Source organism: Chiloscyllium plagiosum, unplaced genomic scaffold (genome assembly GCF_037043375.1).
Source record: "Chiloscyllium plagiosum isolate Xiang-an unplaced genomic scaffold, Cpla_swu_hap1 HiC_scaffold_31, whole genome shotgun sequence".
Classification (NCBI taxonomy): domain Eukaryota; kingdom Metazoa; phylum Chordata; class Chondrichthyes; order Orectolobiformes; family Hemiscylliidae; genus Chiloscyllium; species Chiloscyllium plagiosum.
The window spans coordinates 18,566,468-18,585,908 of NW_028270169.1; positions in this window are offsets into that span (position 1 = coordinate 18,566,468).

Sequence of the window (19,441 nt, forward strand, 5' to 3'; positions counted from 1 at the left end):
TGTTATCGGCTTAGCCAGATGCCTTGAAGTTCCGGAGGGTCAAGAGACATTTATCTTTTTGGAATTTTTCCTCAGGTGAGTCACCTTGCTCAGGTGAGCAAATGAGTTGGGGATGGGTGGCATCCAGGATGGTGCCTGTAGCAGGAATGATATTGATGGACCAAAAGGTCTTTTCTGGGTCTGCGTTTTCTTACATTGTGTAAACGTAGCTGAAGTTCTAATAGCTATGGCTCCTGTGGTAGTCTACCTAACCATGAGACAGGGCTGCTTGGTAATACAATTATGGATAAAGCAAACGTAACTCATTTCTCAAAGAAGAAGAAAGGAATGGTAAAGGTGCTTGTTAAATGTAGGCAGTTATTGAATATAACAATTGTGAAAGGACACTCAAATTTCAATGCTTGTAAAAGGGAAGAGAAGGGAAAAACAATTAGGAAAATCAGTCTACGGAACAAGACGATTGCAGGACCATTGAATTGCTGACCCTTAATTGAACCCCATTCTAATTCTCAACTTTTTATCAAAGTCTGTTTAACCAGAAAGACATGATTTCATCCCAGGAGTCCATCATAAAATTTGAAGCCCAAGGATGTTTGAACTTATTTCTGTGGGATCTTTGTAATGTGGGTCCACATAACCCTTGAGTAAACCTCAGTTCAAAATCCTGACAGTAGAGGTATCCTATCAGGTTCAAAGCATAACATCGAATCAAATGACAGAATTGTACTTGCTCTGCGTTTGATTGGCTATGTAGTCACTTAAACCTTCATTGGATGCTCAGATCTCAATACTCTGATAGGGTGAATTATCCCCAGAAGTGTACTTACAAACAACTTGATTTTAAAGAATTAAGACAGCAATATTTATTAGCAGTACACATTATATCTGTTCACAGGCTATTTGTTGAAGCTTTTTCTGATTATAGTGGATATGGTGACAGATATAAATGAATTGATTGTGAATAACATTCAATGGCTGCCATATTTGGCTTATACAGGATCCTATTGTATAAAGTGGAGGAGGTCACACTCCCACACTGTCTGTTCTGCCAGTCCATAGCTCTCTGTGTAGGGTTGTGCTGCTGTGCCAAATTACAGTGGAGTGACTCACTAACAATGAAAAGCATAGATTTAACTAGCACTCTGCCCTCAATCAGATTTGGGTTGAATAGCAGTTTTTAAAAAAAAGTGCATTTTCCTTGCAGCCAGCAACAAAAGACACAGAGGTAAACTCCATCCCTCTCTCACCCAATAATGAGAGATGATCTGTTAACAGCACCAGCTGAACACAAAGGTTAGAAAAAACGAATATTACTGTCCCTGGTGGCTGTGATTTCAAGCCCCACTGTAGGATGGAGTCAGACATTCTAAAGGCTGACACTTTTACGATAGTTCTGAGGGGGTGCTACCCTTCAGGGGAGTCACTCAATCAAGATCCTGTTCATTGGCTTGGGTAGGTATTATTGATCCGATGGCAACTATTTGAAGAAATTCAAGGAGTTCTCCTGACATCCTGATGACCATTCCTCCCTCACCAACAGCACCAGAAGCAATGAACTAGTCACATCTCTTTTAGTTTCTGGGCCTTTAACTATTTATAAAATGTTTGCAATGTCTATTTATTTAATAGTAGGAATTGCACTGTGTCATTCATTCTATCTGAAGTGTTTGAATGTTCTCAGAGATTCGATAGGTTCTTTCAATCAAGGTTTTTTTTAAAAGCTGAATGTAGTTTTTTGGGTGGAAATTATGTTTGAACACTGCTTACTCAGAAAAGAACCTCATCCAGTAATACAGAGAGGGAGTACCATCAATCAGTTGCCCAGGCATGGTGTGATTTGCAAAATCCTGCGAAGATTCATTCAGAATTCCTCTTTTATATGAAATAGTCAGTATGCACAGCGATCACTCCTCCTCTGTTTAATTATGAACAGTGGACAAGATAATAGACATGCTAACATTAATTTATACTGAAAGAGGTGCTCATGATGGCAACTCATCATATTCTGTTTTACATTACCGCACAAAGGTAAAGTTGCACTCAGGGTGGTTCCCCTCTCTTGCCAAGTGGTCTAAATGAGAGAAAGGAGACAATTATTACCCAGCATGGATGGCTCTGATCTTTAGATCTGGTTCCGGAGTGGTGTTCAGATCAGCCTAACTTGTGACTGATTCAATGACTTCTGCTTGTGTAACTTATTAAATCATAAAATCCAGATGCAGTAATTGTAATGAGGTTAGCCAGGTGGACTTCATAGAATATGAGTTCCCCGACTGGGACTGTTAATCTGGTCCAATCAAGGAGCCTTGAATGACAGATATAAACAGGAGTGTCAGAGGTTCTGCTCACTCTGAGCTGACTCTGAGGGAGCTGAATCAGTGTCAAAGATTCTCCATTAGTAAATAAAGGGTGATTTGGTGATGGGATACTGGCCTCTGTGGGGTAACTTAAGTTGTGATGAGAGAAAAGCACGCTCCTGAAGAATTTCTTTCGCAACAATCATCTTTGAGTTGGGTTAAGCATTTCTGGCATTATGTGGTTACTTGGGTAGCTTGACACATTTGAACCTGTTGTCGAAGACTGGGCCTAGTGTGTGGAAATGATGCGCTGTTTTTTTTCTGGGCAAATGAGATTGGGGCAGATGAAAAGCAATGAATGATTCTCCTGACAGCTTGTGGACCCGCAGCTTTTTTGATTAATAGGAGCCACCAGGCACCAGGTACTAAAACCTTCAAGACTTGACAGATTTAGTTAAGGAATATTACAACCCCAAGCTTCTTTTAATTCTGAAACATTATTAATTTTACTTGGTACTTCAAAAACCAGGAGAATCTGTATCGGGGTTCAGATGACTGACAGAGGAATGTGACTTTGGTTTAACCCTTCATGAGATGCTGAGAGACTGCTCAGAGTATGGGATTAATGATGTGACCAGGCAAAAGCCCATAATAACTAAAGCCCAACTGGACTTCAAACAGGCACTACAACTGGCTTTATCACCGGAAAGGGCAGCAAGTGGAGCATATGAGTTTCAGGGTATTCAGATGGAAGTGGACACCCTCGCCAGTCTGACTGAGCTTGGGAAACTTCATTTAAGGGGAGGCAATTACACAGCCTCACTAAGGACATATCCTGAACAGAGGGACTCTAGGTCAGCCCACAGCAAAACCCCAACACAAAGCCAAGCCTCGGCCAAACAGTTAAAACTGTCTTCAGGATCCGGGCCAGCTAGCCATTGTAGTCGCTGCCAGTATGTGGACTTGAGACAGCAAAAGAGTCCCACTCGCCCAAAATTGAATAAGAGAATGCATAGGCCAGTATCCAGGAGAGTCCACACCCTGGAAAGGACAGCTACATTTGGTTTGGAACAGTTAAAATGCTTAGCATCATCCAAATCAGAACCAGTCAAAATAAGCATCTGGTTAAATGGTCACCCGGTTCAAATCGAGGTTGATATTGGTGTGGCTGTTTCAGTGATTAGAGAACAAGTCTTGAAACAAAATTCAGTCTGGATTCCAACCCTTAGGTTTGTGCAAGACCTCGGTTAGACTGACAGCCTATACCTCGGCATCTTTATAGATTAAAGGTATTACTTCGGTTCTGGTCTCTTATGAGAAGCAGCTGGTTCAGTTCCCACTGATTGTAGTAAAAGGCTCAGGCCCAAGCTTGATGGAGCGGAATTGGTTGAGAAAGATTCACCTTGATTGGCAGCCTGAGTCAAGTCCTAATTAAAGGGAAAAAGAGGAGGGTGTGTAGCACTGTTAATCAGAGAGGGTATCACAGCTACAGAAGTTACCATTATCGAGGAGGGGCTGCCTACTGAGTCAGTATGGGTGGAAATTAGGAACAGTAAGGGAGCAGTCACCTCATTAGGGGTTTACTACAGGCCCACCAATAGCAGCAGGGAGATTGAAGAAAGCATAGGTCGGCAGATTTTGGAAAATTTTGAATGTAGTAGGGTTGTTGTAATGGGTGACTTTAACTTTCCCAATATTGATTGGAACCTCCTTCGAGCAGATGGTTTGGAAGGAGCTGTTTTTGTAAGGTGTGTTCAGAAGGGTTTCCAACTCAGTACGTTGACAGGCCGACGAGGGGAGAGGCCATTCTAGACTTGGTGCTCGGCAATGAGCCGGGGCAGGTGTCAGATCTTGCGGTGGGAGACCATTTTGGTGATAGTGACCACAACTGCCTCACATTTTACATAGCTATGGAGAGGGAGAGAAGCAGGCACAATGGGAGGATATTTAATTGGGGAAAAGGAAACTATGATGTTATCAGACGTGATTTGGGAAGCATGGACTGGGAGCAATTGTTCCATGAAAAGGGCACTCTAGACATGTGGAGACTGTTTAAGGAACAGTTGTTGCGAGTGATGCACAAATGTGTTCCTCTGAGACAGGCAAGAAGGGGTAAGATAAAGGAACCTTGGATGACGGGAGCGGAGGAGCTTCTCGTCAAAAGAAAGAAGGCAGCTTACGTAAGGTAGAGGAAGCTAGGGTCTTGCTCAACTCTAGAGGATTACAGGCGGCAAGGAAGGAGCTCAAAACTAGTCTGAGGAGAGCCAGGAGGGGGCACGAAAAAGGCTTGGCAGGAAGGATTAGGGAGAACCAAAGGCATTTTACACGTATGTGAGGAATAAGAGAATGATCAAAGAAAGAGTAGGGCCGATCAGGGTTAGCATAGGGAACTTGTGTATAGAGTCTGAAAAGGTAGGGGAAGCCCTGAATGAGTTTTTTTGCTTCTGTCTTTACTAAAGAAAAGGACCTTATAGTGAATGAAATGGTTGAGGAGCAGGTAAGCATGCTAGAACAGATAGAGATTAAGAGCCGTGAGATCTTGTTGCAGCTCTACAAATCTTTGTTCAACCGCACTTGGAATACTGTGTCCAGTTCTGGTTGCCCTATTATAGGAAAGATGTGGATGCTTTGGAGAGGGTTCAGAGGAGGTTTACCAGGATGCTGCCTGGACTGGACAGCTTACCTTATGAAGAGAGGTTGACTGAGCTCGGACTTTTTCATTGGAAAAAAGAAGGAAGAGAGGGGACCTAATTGAGGTGTATAAGATAATGAGAGGCATAGATAGAGTTGATAGCCAGAGACTTTTTCCCAGGGCAGAAATTGTTAACACGAGGGGTCATAGTTTAAGCTGTTTGGTGGAAAGTATAGAGGGGATGTCAGAGGCGGGTTCTTTACGCAGAGAGTTGTGAGAGCGTGGAATGTGTTGCCAGCAGCAGTTGTGGAAGCGAGGTCATTGGGGATATTTAAGAGACTGCTGGACATGCATATGGTCACAGAAATTTGAGGGTTCATACAATAGGTTTACCTTACATGAGGAACAATGGTCGGCACAACATCGTGGGCTGAAGGGTCTGTTCTGTGCTGTACTGTTCTATGTTCTATGTTCTAAATAACCAAATGTTTTTCAGAAAAGTCTAGGGACTATCGAAAGAGCCAAGGCCACCTTGCATGTTGATCAGGAAGCATTTCCACAATTCTTCAAGACCTGCCCAGTACCATTTGCCTTACAGACAGAAGTAGAGGCAGAAATCAGGAAGGTGCAAAGCGAAGGAATCGTCAAACCAATCCAAATTGTGAAATGGGCTGCACCAGTCATACCGATAGTGGAGTCTAAAGGGTCAATTTGCTTTTGTGGGGAGTTTAAACATTGAAGGTTTATACAAAACTGGCAGTGGGGCTGTCCTTCATGAAGCTGGGGCATGAACCATATGTACCTGCAATTGCAGTTAGATGAGGATTCCCAGAAGTATGCTACAATTAACATCCAAAAGAGTTTGTGTCAATATACAAGACTGCCTTTTGAGTTTTCGTCAGTCTATGCATTCTTTCAGCAGATAGTGGAGAACATTTTACAAGGTCCAACCCAGGTACCATTTATCTAGATGACATGCTAATAACAGGGAAGACCAATAAGGAGCACTTCAATATACCCAATATACCAACCACTACAGCGGACAGCTGAAACTGACAACCGGAAACGGCAGGGACAGACCACTATAAACACCGGAGGAAACATCAAAGAAGCGCTTCGCAGGAGTCTCCCAAACACTGATGATGTCGCCTAGCCAGGGGACGAAACGTTTGCAACAAAAACTTCCAGCTCGGCGAACAGAACCACAACAACGAGCACCCGAGCTACAAATCTTCACACAAACTTTGAGCACTTCAAGAACTTGGTGTTGACCTTTGATGTTTCTCCAAACAGGCATACACCTTAGAAGAGAAAAATATGACCAACTTGGGCTACAGAGTGGACTGAATAATTGCAGAGTACACGTGAAAGTGATAGGTAGGCCACTGTCACTTCATTCAATACAGTCGGAGAAGCAGAGCCAAGAGGGGCTCGATCTTAATTACATAAACGGAAGATTTTCACTGTCCATCACTGATTGCTGTATTGCAAACACTTTTTTTTAATGCAAATGGCTATGAATTCTCTATCAGTAACATGCAGCAGGAATACTCAGCTGGATCCCCAAGTCATTAAGTCAGATACATAGGATATTTTCTCAATGCGTAAGTAGAGCATTCTAATTTCTCTGCTTAAGATTTAGCCATTTGCCTACCTGCCTGTGAATCAGACTGTGCCACTAATAACCTCCACTTGCTCCTAGAAACTCAGATGGTATCTAGAGACTGAATTTTAAGCTCAGACTCACTTGCTATTCCCTGACTAAGGTGTATGGGTACTGTACTCATTCTTTCAATTTTCCCGATAAGTGAACTGGCAAATAGAGCAACCAATTCCTGGAACTATCTGTTGACATCACTAAGTTTACATCAGCTGATATAGTTTACCCCCTGACAGGTATTTGCTTTATTAATCATTTTGTTTTTCCAGATTTTTGAAGGGTTTCCCATAGAAATTAATCTGTAACTAAGCCTCCAGCAAGTTAAATGTTCTTTATTTGCCGTAATTAAGAGCGAAATCTCACCCTCTGCACAATGGAATCTGTTTGAAACATTTTCCTTCTGTCATGTCATATTTATTTAAATTAAGGACAGTATAATTTTATTCATGTAGTGAGCTAGAATATTTTTATAAAGTTAAAGGTGATAGAACCACATCAGTGGCACATAATATAAAGCAGATAATTTACTTAAGAAGCATAAGTTTTATTTTCTTTTTGTTTACCATAGAGATCATTCAGTGAACATATTCACAAGAGACTGCCAATGTGTATTTACCTGAAGAATTTGAAAGTTTATTACACAAGAGAAACAAACCCAGAAATGATGTTGTACTAGACAAGAAGTATCAGAATGCTGTCATTGCAAACATCAGAATGAAAGATTCATGCCTTTTACTTCACCAATATCTTAGAGGCACCTAAACCTCAGTGAAAAGTCATCTCTATCTCAAGGCTAAAGCTTCTTGCTCAGGTGCTATGACTCTGACAGGTTTCCTTGTGACAAATATCTGTGCAGTTCGTCAATGCTATTTTCTTTTGTCAGTATCTCCCTTAGACCCTTAAAATAAACTGGTAACTCGGCTCAATTATCACTTGACATGGGTTTCCTACACTCATATCTTCAACAGCCTCTTCTTTGATATGCCCACAGCCTTTTACTTTTAGAAACTTTCTTCTAAACAACTCAAGACTTCTTCCCAGACCTGTGTGTTTGGAGAAGGCTACTCACAGCATGTCTTCTGTTCCGGATGTTTCTCTACATAAACATATTTTGGACATCCCACCACCTCTCTCTCTGGATTGAAAACTCAAAACAGTAAATGCCACAGCAATTATGTCCCTGGATGGCGGGAATGCAGTTTCAAACTCATTGTTCAAAATGCCTTTCTAACCTTTGTAAAAATAAAAGTCGGATCTTCAAAAAACTAAGAACTAAAATCCATTTTTCCTCAACTTTAGAATCCAAGTTCATAATTAATAATCATATCTTATGAATTTTCATCACATTATACAGTTGAGGTAGTTAAGAGCAAAGAAAAGGTTACCTGCAATAAACTGTAGGAGTGGAAATATAAGGGGTCCAAATTATTAAGAGCTCTTTTTCCCAGGCTAGTGAAGTCCAAACCTAGTGGACATAGGTTTAAGGTGAGTGGGGCAAGATTTCAAAGGGACCTAAGGGGCAACAATTTTCACCTAGAGAATAGTGTGTGTATGGAACGAGCTGCCAGAGGAAGTGGTGGAGGTGGATGCAATTACAACAGTTAAAAGGAATTTTGATAGGTACAAGAACAGGAAAGGTTTAGAGGGATATGGGCCAAATGATGGCCAGACTAGGGTATCTGGTCAGCACAGGCGAGTTGGATGATAGGTCTGTTTCCATGCTGCACAGCTCTATGACTCTATTCGTTAGTTTAAAGGATGGCTAATTTTCACAAGAATGATCACTTATTGGAACAACCTTTTAGACATGGGAGTGGGTGCAGAGCATCCAGAATCATTCAAGAAATGACTTGATGCTACAATGGGGAGGGGCAGTGGCAGCGTGGCATTAGCATCTTCTGACAGTACAGTAGGAAAGACTAAATGACCTACTTCACTATGCAAAGTGAAGAAAGTGGGCTGGGGTGGTGAATGAGTTTGTTCTCACATCCCTCCCTCTTTGTGATGCTGCATAGTGATTGCTTACAAACTGGCGATTCTAAATTGGCTGTGTGTGGAAAAAATTCTTATTGACCACAGCCTAGTGTTACTGGCCAGATCAAGATCACCTCTCATCAGACATCAGTAAAATGACACCTGGAGTATTGTTTGCGGTTTTGATCTCCTTCTCTGAAGAAGGATATTCTGGTGATGGAAGAAGTAAAACAAAGATTTATCAGACTGATCCCTGGGCTGGCTGGACTTATGTAAAGGGAGACACTGGATTGGTTAGGAAGCATGAGGGGAGATTGCATAGAAACCCACAAACTTCAAACAGGGTTAGATGCAGGAAGGGTGTTCTGGATGAGTGGTGAGTCCAGAACCAGGGCTCACAATGTAAGAATAAGGGATAAACCTTTTAGGACATAGATAAGGAGGAATTTCTTCATCCAGAGAGTGGTGAGCACGTGGAATTCGCTGCCACAGGATACTGTTGAGACCAAAATATTGAAAACTTTCAATAAAGATGTAGATAGAGCTCTTAGAACTAAAGGGATCAAGCGATATAGGGAGAAGCAGGAGCATGGTTCTGAGCTGGATGATCTGCCATGACCAAGTGAGTGAGGATGTAACTGGGACTGGAGGGTGTCAGTTATAAGGAGACACTGGATAGGCTGGGCACTTGTTTCCTTGGAGCGTAGGAGGTTCAGGGGTGACTTTATACAGGTCTATAAATCATGAAAGGTATCAATAAGCAAAGGGCTTTTCCCTAAAGTAGGGGAGTTCAAAGTAGAGGGCATAACTTTAAGGTTACAGGAGAAAGATTTAAAAGGGACTTGAGGGGCAACTTTTTCACACAGAAGGTAGTTCATTTGTGGAATGAACTGCTAGAGGAAGAAGAAGATGGAGGTACAGTTATAACATTGAAAAGACATTGGGACAGGTACTTGAACATATTTAGAGGGATATGGGCCAAGTGCAGGTAAGTGAAACTAATTTTAGTTTGAGAAACTTGGTGAGCGTGGATAAGTTGGAGCGAAGGTGCTGTTTCCGAGCTGTATTAATCCATGACTCTGAAAGGGAAAACCGAATGGACATTTTTCATCATGCAGGCATTCTGTGCAGCCACTAGGGGCAATACTACCCCAGTGATAAATAAGAAGTCGCTGTTAGAACACTGTCCTTACTAAATTGTAATGATTTAAATGCACTGCTTCTGTCACTCATTCATGGGAGGGTTGGAACACTGTCCAGGGGTGGAGGGGGTATGCTAAATCTCCCTGACCAGACATCATGCAGAATTTTTAAAAAGCAAGATATAAAGATATAATTTGACATTTCTGTGTGTCACACAATATTTGAAGAGGTTGATTGCCTCCAGAAAGTATTTGCCTGCAGCACCACACCCACAGGTGAACTTTAATAGTACAATCTCCTAGTTCTCTAGACTGTTTCCAAGTAAAACATTCCAGACGGGGCTATGTCGTAGTTCTGTTCAAGGAGAAGATAATTATCTTATCGAAAGGCAGATTTATTGCTGATAACGTGATAAGAGAGCTAGGTTACTCTTTTAGTCTTGGGCCTTGTGTTTTATAGCCCAGCTATACTCTTGCAGTGAGCTGCTCAATTCTCCACCTTTACTCCACCCCCACTGTACGCCATCCCCTCACTTTAGCGTTTCATTAATTATTGAGATTCTCAATTAATTTTTAATAACATTGACATAAACAACACAAGAGAAGCCGAGACTTTTGGATCTGGAAATTGTGGCAAATTTAATGCCTTCAATGAGGCTGAATACAAGTGGCATTGGACCGAATTTTCCATGCTTCATTGTGGTGGTGGCTTTGGAGGGGTTTGGGGTTGGAAAGGGAGAGGTTGTAGGGGCGAAGGCAGTGGGGACACTATGTTCCTGTTGCAGTGAAGTTTTCCATGGGAAACCGACCTGGGGCCAGCAGTCAATTTACAGGATTGATGCCCCAATCTGGGGTGAATTTGTTGCACCTCCATTACTTTGCCCCACTGCATATGGGAACCGCTGGAAAAGTGGAGGTTAGTCCGTTAGTAGGATACCCAGCAAAACATCCAGGTGATGTGTCGACCAGACTGGGTCTGGATTTAGGTTGATGCCTATACTTCACCTTTTATTGAATGTCTACTACTTTAAATAGTAACCAACTGACCAAATTAAATCAAAATTAAAACAGAGTTAACGTCTCAAGTCTTGGATACCTGTTCCTCAGAAGAATAAGTTCTGAAGAGTAGTTACACCAGATTGCAGATGTTAATTCTCTCTCTCTCTGCACAGATTTTGCCAGACTGGCTGAGTTTCTCCAGCACTTTTTGCATTTATAGAGTCATAGAGATGTATAGCATGGAAACAGACCCTTCGGTCCAACCCGTCTATGCTGACCAGATATCCCAATCCAATCTAATCCCACCTGCCAGCACCTGGCCCATATCCCTCCAAACCCTTCCTATTCATATACCCATCCAAATGCCTCTTAAATGTTGCAGTTGTACCAGCCTCCACCACATCCTCTGGCAGCTCATTCCATACACGTACCACCTTCTGCGTGAAAACGTTGCCCCTTAGGTCTCTTTTATGTCTTTCCCCTCTCACCCTAAACCTAAGCCCTCTAGTTCTGGACTCCCCGACCCCAGGGAAAAGACTTTGTCTATTTATTCTATCCGTGCCCCTCATAATTTTGTATACCTCTATAAGGTCATGCCTCAGCCTCTGACGCTCTAGGGAAAACAGCCCCAGCGTGTTCAGCCTCTCCCCATAGCTCAAATCCTCCAATCCTGGCAACATCCTTGTAAATCTTTTCTGAACCCTTTCAAGTTTCACAACATCTTTCCCATAGGAAGGAGACCAGAACTGCATGCAATATTCCAACAGTGGCCTGATCAACATCCTGGACAGCCGCAAAATGATCTCCCAACTCCTGTACTCAATACTCTGACCAATAAAGGAAAGCATACCAAATGCCTTCTTCACTATCCTATCTACCTGCGACTCCACTTTCAAGGAGCTATGAACCTGCACTCCAAGGCCTCTTTGTTCAGCAACACTCCCTAGGATCTTACCATTAAGTATATAAGTCCTGCTAAGATTTGCTTTCCCAAAATGCAGCACCTCGCATTTATCTGAATTAAACTCCATCTGCCACTTCTCAGCCCATTGGCCCATCTGGTCAAGATCCTGTTGTAATCTGAGGTAACCCTCTTCACTGTCCACTACACCTCCAATTTTGGTGTCATCTTCAAACTTACTAACTGTACCTCTTATGCTCGCATCCAAATCATTTATGTAAATGACAAAAAGTAGAGGTAAGCAAAGGATTCAGCAAAGGACTCACCTTCATCCCCCTCCGTCCACACATCAATGAATTTAATACACGCCGTGACATCGAACACTTCTTCCATCGCTTCCGCCTCCGAGCTTACTTTCACAATCAGGACTCCCGCCCACCTTCAGAGGACCCCTTCGCCCACCTCCAACACACTGCATCCACCTGGACACCCCACGCTGGCCTATTACACACCCTCGACCTCTTCATTTCCAACTGCCGCCGGGACATTAACCGCCTCAACCTGTCTACCCCCTCCCCCACTCCAACCTCTCACCCTCACAACGCACAGCCCTCAATCCCTCTGCTCCAATCCCGACCTCACCATCAAGCCAGCAGATAAAGGGGGCGCAGTGGTAGTCTGGCGCACTGACCTCTACACCGCTGAAGCCAAACGCCAACTCGAGGGCACCTCTTCCTACTGTCCCCTCGACCATGACCCCACCCCCCATCACCAAACCATCATCTCCCAGACCATACAGAACCTCATCACCTCAGGAGATCTCCCACCCACAGCTTCCAACCTCATAGTCTGGGAATCCCGCACTGCCCGGTTCTACCTCCTTCCCAAGATCCACAAGCCTGACCACCCTGGCCGACCCATTGTCTCAGCATGCTCCTGCCCCACTGAACTCATTTCTACCTACCGCGACACTGTCCTATCCCCCCTAGTCCAGGAACTCCCCACATATGTTCGAGAAACCACCCACACCCTCCACCTCCTCCAAGACTTCCGTTTCCTCGGCCCCCAACGCCTCATCTTCACCATCTATATCCAATCCCTCTACACCTCCATCTGCCATGACCAGGGCCTCCAAGCCCTCCGTTTCTTCCTCTCCCGACGTTCCCAACAGTACCCTTCCACCGACACTCTCATCCGTTTGGCCGAACTGGTCCTCACCCTTAACAATTTCTCCTTCGAATCCTCTCACTTCCTCCAGACCAAAGGGGTAGCCATGGGCACCAGTATGGGCCACAGCTATGCCTGTCTCTTTGTTGGCAATGTAGAACAGTCGATCTTCCGTAATTACACCGGCACCACTCCCCACCTCTTCCACCGCGACATTGATGACTGCATTGGCGCCACCTCGTGCTCCCGCGAGGAGGTTGAGCAGTTCATCAACTTCACCAACACATTCCACCCTGACCTTAAATTTACCTGGACCATCTCTGACACCTCCCTCCCCTTCCTGGACCTCTCCATTTCCATTAATGACGACCGACTTGACACCGACATTTTTTACAAACCCACCGACTCCCACAGCTACCTGGATTACACCTCTTCCCACCCTACCTCCTGCAAAAATGCCATCCCGTATTCACAATTCCTCTGCCTCTGCCGTATCTGCTCCTAAGAGGACCAGTTCCACCACAGAACACATCAGATGGCCTCCTTCTTTAGAGACCGCAATTTCCCTTCCCACGTGGTTAAAAATGCCCTCCAATGCATCTCGTCCACATCCTGCACCTCCGCCCTCAGATCCCATCCCTCAACCGTAACCAGGACAGAACGCCCCTGGTGCTCACCTTCCACCTTCGCATAAACCAAATCATCCGCCGACATTTCCGCCACCTCCAAGCGGACCCCACCACCAGGGATATATTTCCCTCCCCACCCCTTTCCGCCTTCTGCAAAGACCGTTCCCTCCGTGACTACCTGGTCAGGTCCACACCCCCCTACAACCCACCTCCCATCCTGGCACCTTCCCCTGCCACTGCAAGAATTGCAAAACCTATGTCCACACCTCCTCCCTCACCTCTATCCAAGGCCCCAAAGGAGCCTTCCACATCCATCAAAGTTTTACCTGCACATCCACCAATATCATTTATTGTATCCGTTGCTCCCGATGCGGTCTCCTCTACATTGGGGAGACTGGACACCTCCTAGCAGAGCACTTTAGGGAACATCTCTGGGACACCCGCACCAATCAACCACACCGCCCTGTGGCCCAACATTTCAACTCCCCCTCCCACTCTGCCGAGGACATGGAGGTCCTGGCCCTCCTTCATCACTGCTCCCTCACCACCAGACGCCTGGAGGAAGAATGCCTCATCTTCCGCCTCGGAACACTTCAACCCCAGGGCATCAATGTGGACTTCAACAGTTTCCTCATTTCCCCTTCCCCCACCTCACCCCAGTTCCAAACTTCCAGCTCAGCACTGTCCCCATGACTTCTCCTACCTGCCTATTTTCTTTTCCACCTATCCACTCCACCCTCCACCCCCTGACCTATCACCTTCATCCCCTTCCCCACTCACCTATTGTACTCTATGCCACTTTCTCCCCACCCCCACCCTGCTCTCACTTATCTCTCCACCCTTCAGGCTCTCTGCCTGTATTCCTGATGAAGGGCTTTTGCCCGAAATGTCGATTTTACTGCTCCTTGGATGCTGCCTGAACTGCTGTGCTCTTCCAGCACCACTAATCCAGAAAAAAGTAGAGAGCTCAGCACCGATCCTTGTGGCACTCCACTGGTCACAGGCCTCCAGTCTGAAAAATGACCCTCCACCACCACCTTCTGTCTTCTACCTTTGAGCTAGTTCTGTATCCAAATGGCTAGTTCACCCTGTATTCCATGAGATCTAACCTTGCTAATCAGTCTCCCATGGGGAACCTTGTCGAACGCCTTACTGAAGTCCATATAGATCACATCTACTACTCTGCCCTCATCAATCTTCTTTGTTACTTCTTCAAAAACTCAATCAAGTTTGTGAGACATGATTTCCCATGCACAAAGCCATGTTGACTATCCAGAATCAGTCCTTGCCTTTCCAAATACATGCACATCCTGTCCCTCAGGATTCCCTCCAACAACTTGTCCACCACCGAGGTGAGGCTCACCAGTCTATAGTTCCCTGGCTTGTCCTTACCGCCCTTCTTAAACAGTGGCACCACGTTTGTCAACCTCCAGTCTTCCGGCACCTCACCTGTGACTATTGATGATACAAATATCTCAGCAAGAGGCCCAGCAATCACTTCTCTAGCTTCCCACAGAGTTCTCGGGTACACCTGATCAGGTCCTGGGGATTTATCCACTTATAAACATTTTAAAGGCCACCGTGCTGATCTTTGAGGGGCCATATTCTCTCCCTAGTTACCCTTTTGTCCTTAATATATTTGTAAAAACCCTTTGGATTCTCCTTAATTCTATTTGCCAAAGCTATCTCATGTCCCCTTTTTGCCCTCCTGATTTCCCTCTTACGTATACTCCTACTTCCTTTATACTCTTCTAAGGATTCACTCGATCTACCCTGTCTATACCTGACATATGCTTCCTCCTTTTTCTTAACCAAACCCTCAATTTCTTTAGTCATCCAGCATTCCCTATACCTACCAGCCTTCCCTTTCACTCTGACAGGAATATACTTTCTCTGGATTCTTGTTATCTCATTTCTGAAGGCTTCCCATTTTCTGGTTGTTTCAGATTTCTAGCATTTGCTGTATTTTGCTTTTAAAGCAAAACAAAGCTTGGCAGCCGCTGAAGGACATTGAAACAAAAGTCCAATCCACAAATGAAACTGACAGTTTTACATTGGGATGTGGTTCTGGGAGGGGATGGTATATCCCAGCCTCTGCTGCTGACTTTCTAAGTTGATTAACTTGAGCTGCTGATATGTGCTTCATACGTGCCCAAGGGCTAGTGGTTCTTTCCTTTGGTCAGTGTGTAGGAGTTGGGAGTCATGTTGCGACTGTACAGGGCATTGGTGAGGCCATGATTGGAATACTGCATTCAATTCTGGTCTCCCTGCTACAGGAAAGATGTTGTTAAACCTGAAACAGTTCAGAAAAGATTTGCACGGATGTTGCCGGGATGAGAGGGTTTGAGCTATAGGGAGAGGTTGAACAGGCTGGGGCTGTTTTCCCTGGAGCATTGGAGGCTGAGGGGTGACCTTATAGAGGTTTATAAAATCATGAGAGGCATGGATAGGGTGAATAGCCAAGGTCTTTTTCCCAGGGTAGGGGAGTCCAAAAAAACAGGGCATAGGTTTGAGGTGAGAGGGGCAAGATTTAAAAGGGGCCTGAGGGGCAACTTTTTCATGCAGAGGGTGCTGTGTGTGGAACAAGCTGCCAGGGTAATTGGTGGAGGCTGGTACAATTATAGCATGTAAAAGGCACCTGGATGGGCATATGAATTGGAAGGGTTTAGAGGGGTATGTGCCCAATGCTGGCAAATGGGACCCGATCTGTTTAGGATATCTAGTCATTGTGGACGAATTGCACTTAGGGATCAAGAGTGTGTTGCTGGAAAAGCACAACAGGTCAGGCAGCATCTGAGGAGCATCCTGCTCCTTGGATGCTGCCTGACCTGCCATGCTTTTCCAGCAACACACTCTCAGCTCTAATCTCCAGCATCTGCAGTCCTCGCTTTGGCCGACTTGGACTGAAGGATCTGTTTCTGTGCTATGCATCTCTATGGCTTTATCATTCCAAAGAAAAGAAATGGTTTAAAATGTACGCTTCAGGCAAACCGATAGGAGCTTGAGCATGTTGTATGTAAGTGGAGTGGTTCAGAAAGATTCAATAAGGATTTGGAGAAAATCTCAAATTTGTAGCTGCAGAAAGATCAAAACTGTAATAGAACCCAACATCTGAATCATGATTTAATATTTACAGTTTAACTATAACTGCACTCTATATTATCCTTACAGGTCCAAAACTAATGGTAAAGGGATTCTCACAGAACTGATACTCCAGTCAAACTAGATAAAGTGCAGACCAAAAACAACCCCCTTGCCTGTCAAAGCCATTTCTTCTATAGATCCCACGCAACCTGCTCTATTTGGATGTCAAAAGCACAAACAGAAAGGAAGTCTTGTCAGAATGAATTTTGTTTGCAGTGTCCATACAGTGATTGCTTGCTGTGAGTGTAGCTTTGGGTAGAGTTTGACTCAAGGTAGTCTGAGAGTGACTCTCCAGGAAGAATATTTGTACATCATCTCACTTCATTTCAAACATCTTTTTTAATAGAAAAAATGTGTATTATCATTTTCATGTTATTCGTTGCTGCTCTGCTACTCTTTGTTGTTCCATTTCTGTTTTGGGGTTTCTGTGGACCTCTAGGTCTTGTTGTTGATCAGTGGACTATGCTGGAGAATATTTCGTAACTTCCTGATCAACTATCTGCAGTTGAGAAACAGCTTCTGCAGTTATATGTATTTGCCAGCATATGTGACAGCAATTTACTTCCACTGTGTTTAATCACTGTGTACAATTGCCATGCTCCCTACATTCTAGATATTGAAGATAGCAAGGTGAGTCTAAAGTATCTGTGACAGCAGAAAAGGATACCTAGGATTATCTTTGTCCTTGATCTTGATCCTAAAGAGTTTGGCAGCTTTTGGCAGAATAGAGGGGCCCAGTAGAGATTGGTGTAGCTGAGCTATATTTGGTAAGAGGTAGCTAAGTCAGCACTGCATCGATTACACTGGGGTCTACAGCTCTTTAACATGAGGGACGGAACAGCAGGTCCATATCAGAGGGAAAGAAAGAAGATAAAGTTTTTGCCAGAGGTGAGACTATTGAAGGTGGAGGTGGGAAACTATTTGAGTAACTCAACATGATCCCGAGCCGCTTGTAGATGGTGCAGTTAAAAGACAATTGTAAGATTGTAACGTATGCATTATTAGGAGAAGATGAAAAGGCAGTGAGACAATGGGGAAGGCCAATGGATATTGAGGGATACAAACATGTGATTGGGAGATGACCTTATTCATTATATCAGAGAATATGTGAGTAGAGAGGTTACAGGAGATACTGAGCAAAGCTGGGTGACTATACATATTGGCAGTCTTGCTTCTAATGATTTGAATTTCCTCCTTTAATTTTTCTACACTGCCTTCTTTAGAAACATTCTCAAAGCGTGTCTCAACACTCAAGCTTTTGGTTCCTATTCCTAAACTTTCCTTCAAGGGTAATAGCCTTTTTGATTTACATATTCTACACAAGAAGTGGGCATTGCTGGCTAACTTGCATCTATTGCTAATCCCGTTGGCCTTGAGAAGGTGGTGGTGAGCTGCCTTCTTGAACCATTGAAGTCGGCACCACACTGTTATGGAGGGAAGTAGTTCCAGGATTTTGACTCAATGACAGTGAAGGAACAATGATATATTTCCAAATCAGGATAGTGTGTAGCTTGGAGGGGAACTTGTAAGTGGTGATATTCCTATGCATCTGCCTTTCTTGTCCTTCGTGGTGGTAGAAGTGAAAGGGTTTTGAAAGTGCCATCTAAGGAGCCTGGGTGAGATGATTTGAATTGATATATTTATTGTCACAAATATTTTTGTTGCAAAATACAGTGGAAAATGTTGTATAGTGGTGCCATCTTAAACACATAAAAGTAAACTAAAAAATAGAATATAAAGGCAGAAAAACAAATAAATAAAGAAAAGTGTTTAACAATTGCTGCAGTGTATTGTGTAATTGATACTTATTGCTATCACTGGATTGGTGTTGGGGAGAGTGACTGTGAAGGGGGTGCCAATCAATTGGACTCCTTGTCTTGGAGTGTTTTCGAGCTGCCCTTATCCAGACAAGTGGAGAGTGTTTTGCCACACTCCTGATATGTGTCTTGTGAATTGTGGATGGGCTTTGAGGAGTCAAAAGGTGAGTAACCGTATGTCTATTTATGAAATTACTTTAGGTTTACTTCGGGGAAAGGATACATGTCATGATCCTGAGGATATTATTGCTTATACTTCAGTACAAATGTATCATTTATATTTGCAGTATAAAATACTGGGTTGGTGGTCTAATGTTCAGGAAAAAGGAGTGCTATATTGAAACTGATGAGATTATGCTATACCTGATGGTGCTGGGTACAGGGAAGTGTGATTAGATTAGATTCCCTACAGTATGGAAACCGGCCATTTGGCCCAACACATCCACACCAACTCTCTGAAGAGTAACCCACCCAGACTCATTCCCCTATCCTATATTTACCCCTGACTAATGCACCTAACACTACAGGCAATTTAGCATTGCAAATTCAGCTAACCTGCAAATCTTTGGATTGTGGGAGGAAACCCGCAGAAACACAGGGAGAATGTGCAAACTCCACACAGACAGTCACCCAAGGTGGGAACCAAACCCAGGTCCCTGGCACTGTGAGGCTGCAATGCTAACCACTGAGCCACCATGCTACCCCTAGAGCTGGCTCTCTAATGGTATCAGTTCAAAACAATCCAATGTTTTATAAAGTAAACGGTAATCATCTGTAACCAAGTTAACTAAATCATTTGAAAGAAAATCTATAGATGAATAGTTTAAACACAGGGTGGAGAAAAAGACATAATTTGTCTTGTATCAACATCCATGGGTAACCCGAAGAGTTGCTGTTTATTTTCTTTGAATCAATAGGACTTGGAGGATATTTTTATCACAGAAAAGACCAGTGCCTGGTTAATAGAATTATTGCAAAACACAATATAGAGCTACAGATCTTTGTTACAACTACTGCAATCTAATGGACAAGACAAGTGAAAATAAGGATGTCCTAAAATGCTTTATAACTAACGAAGT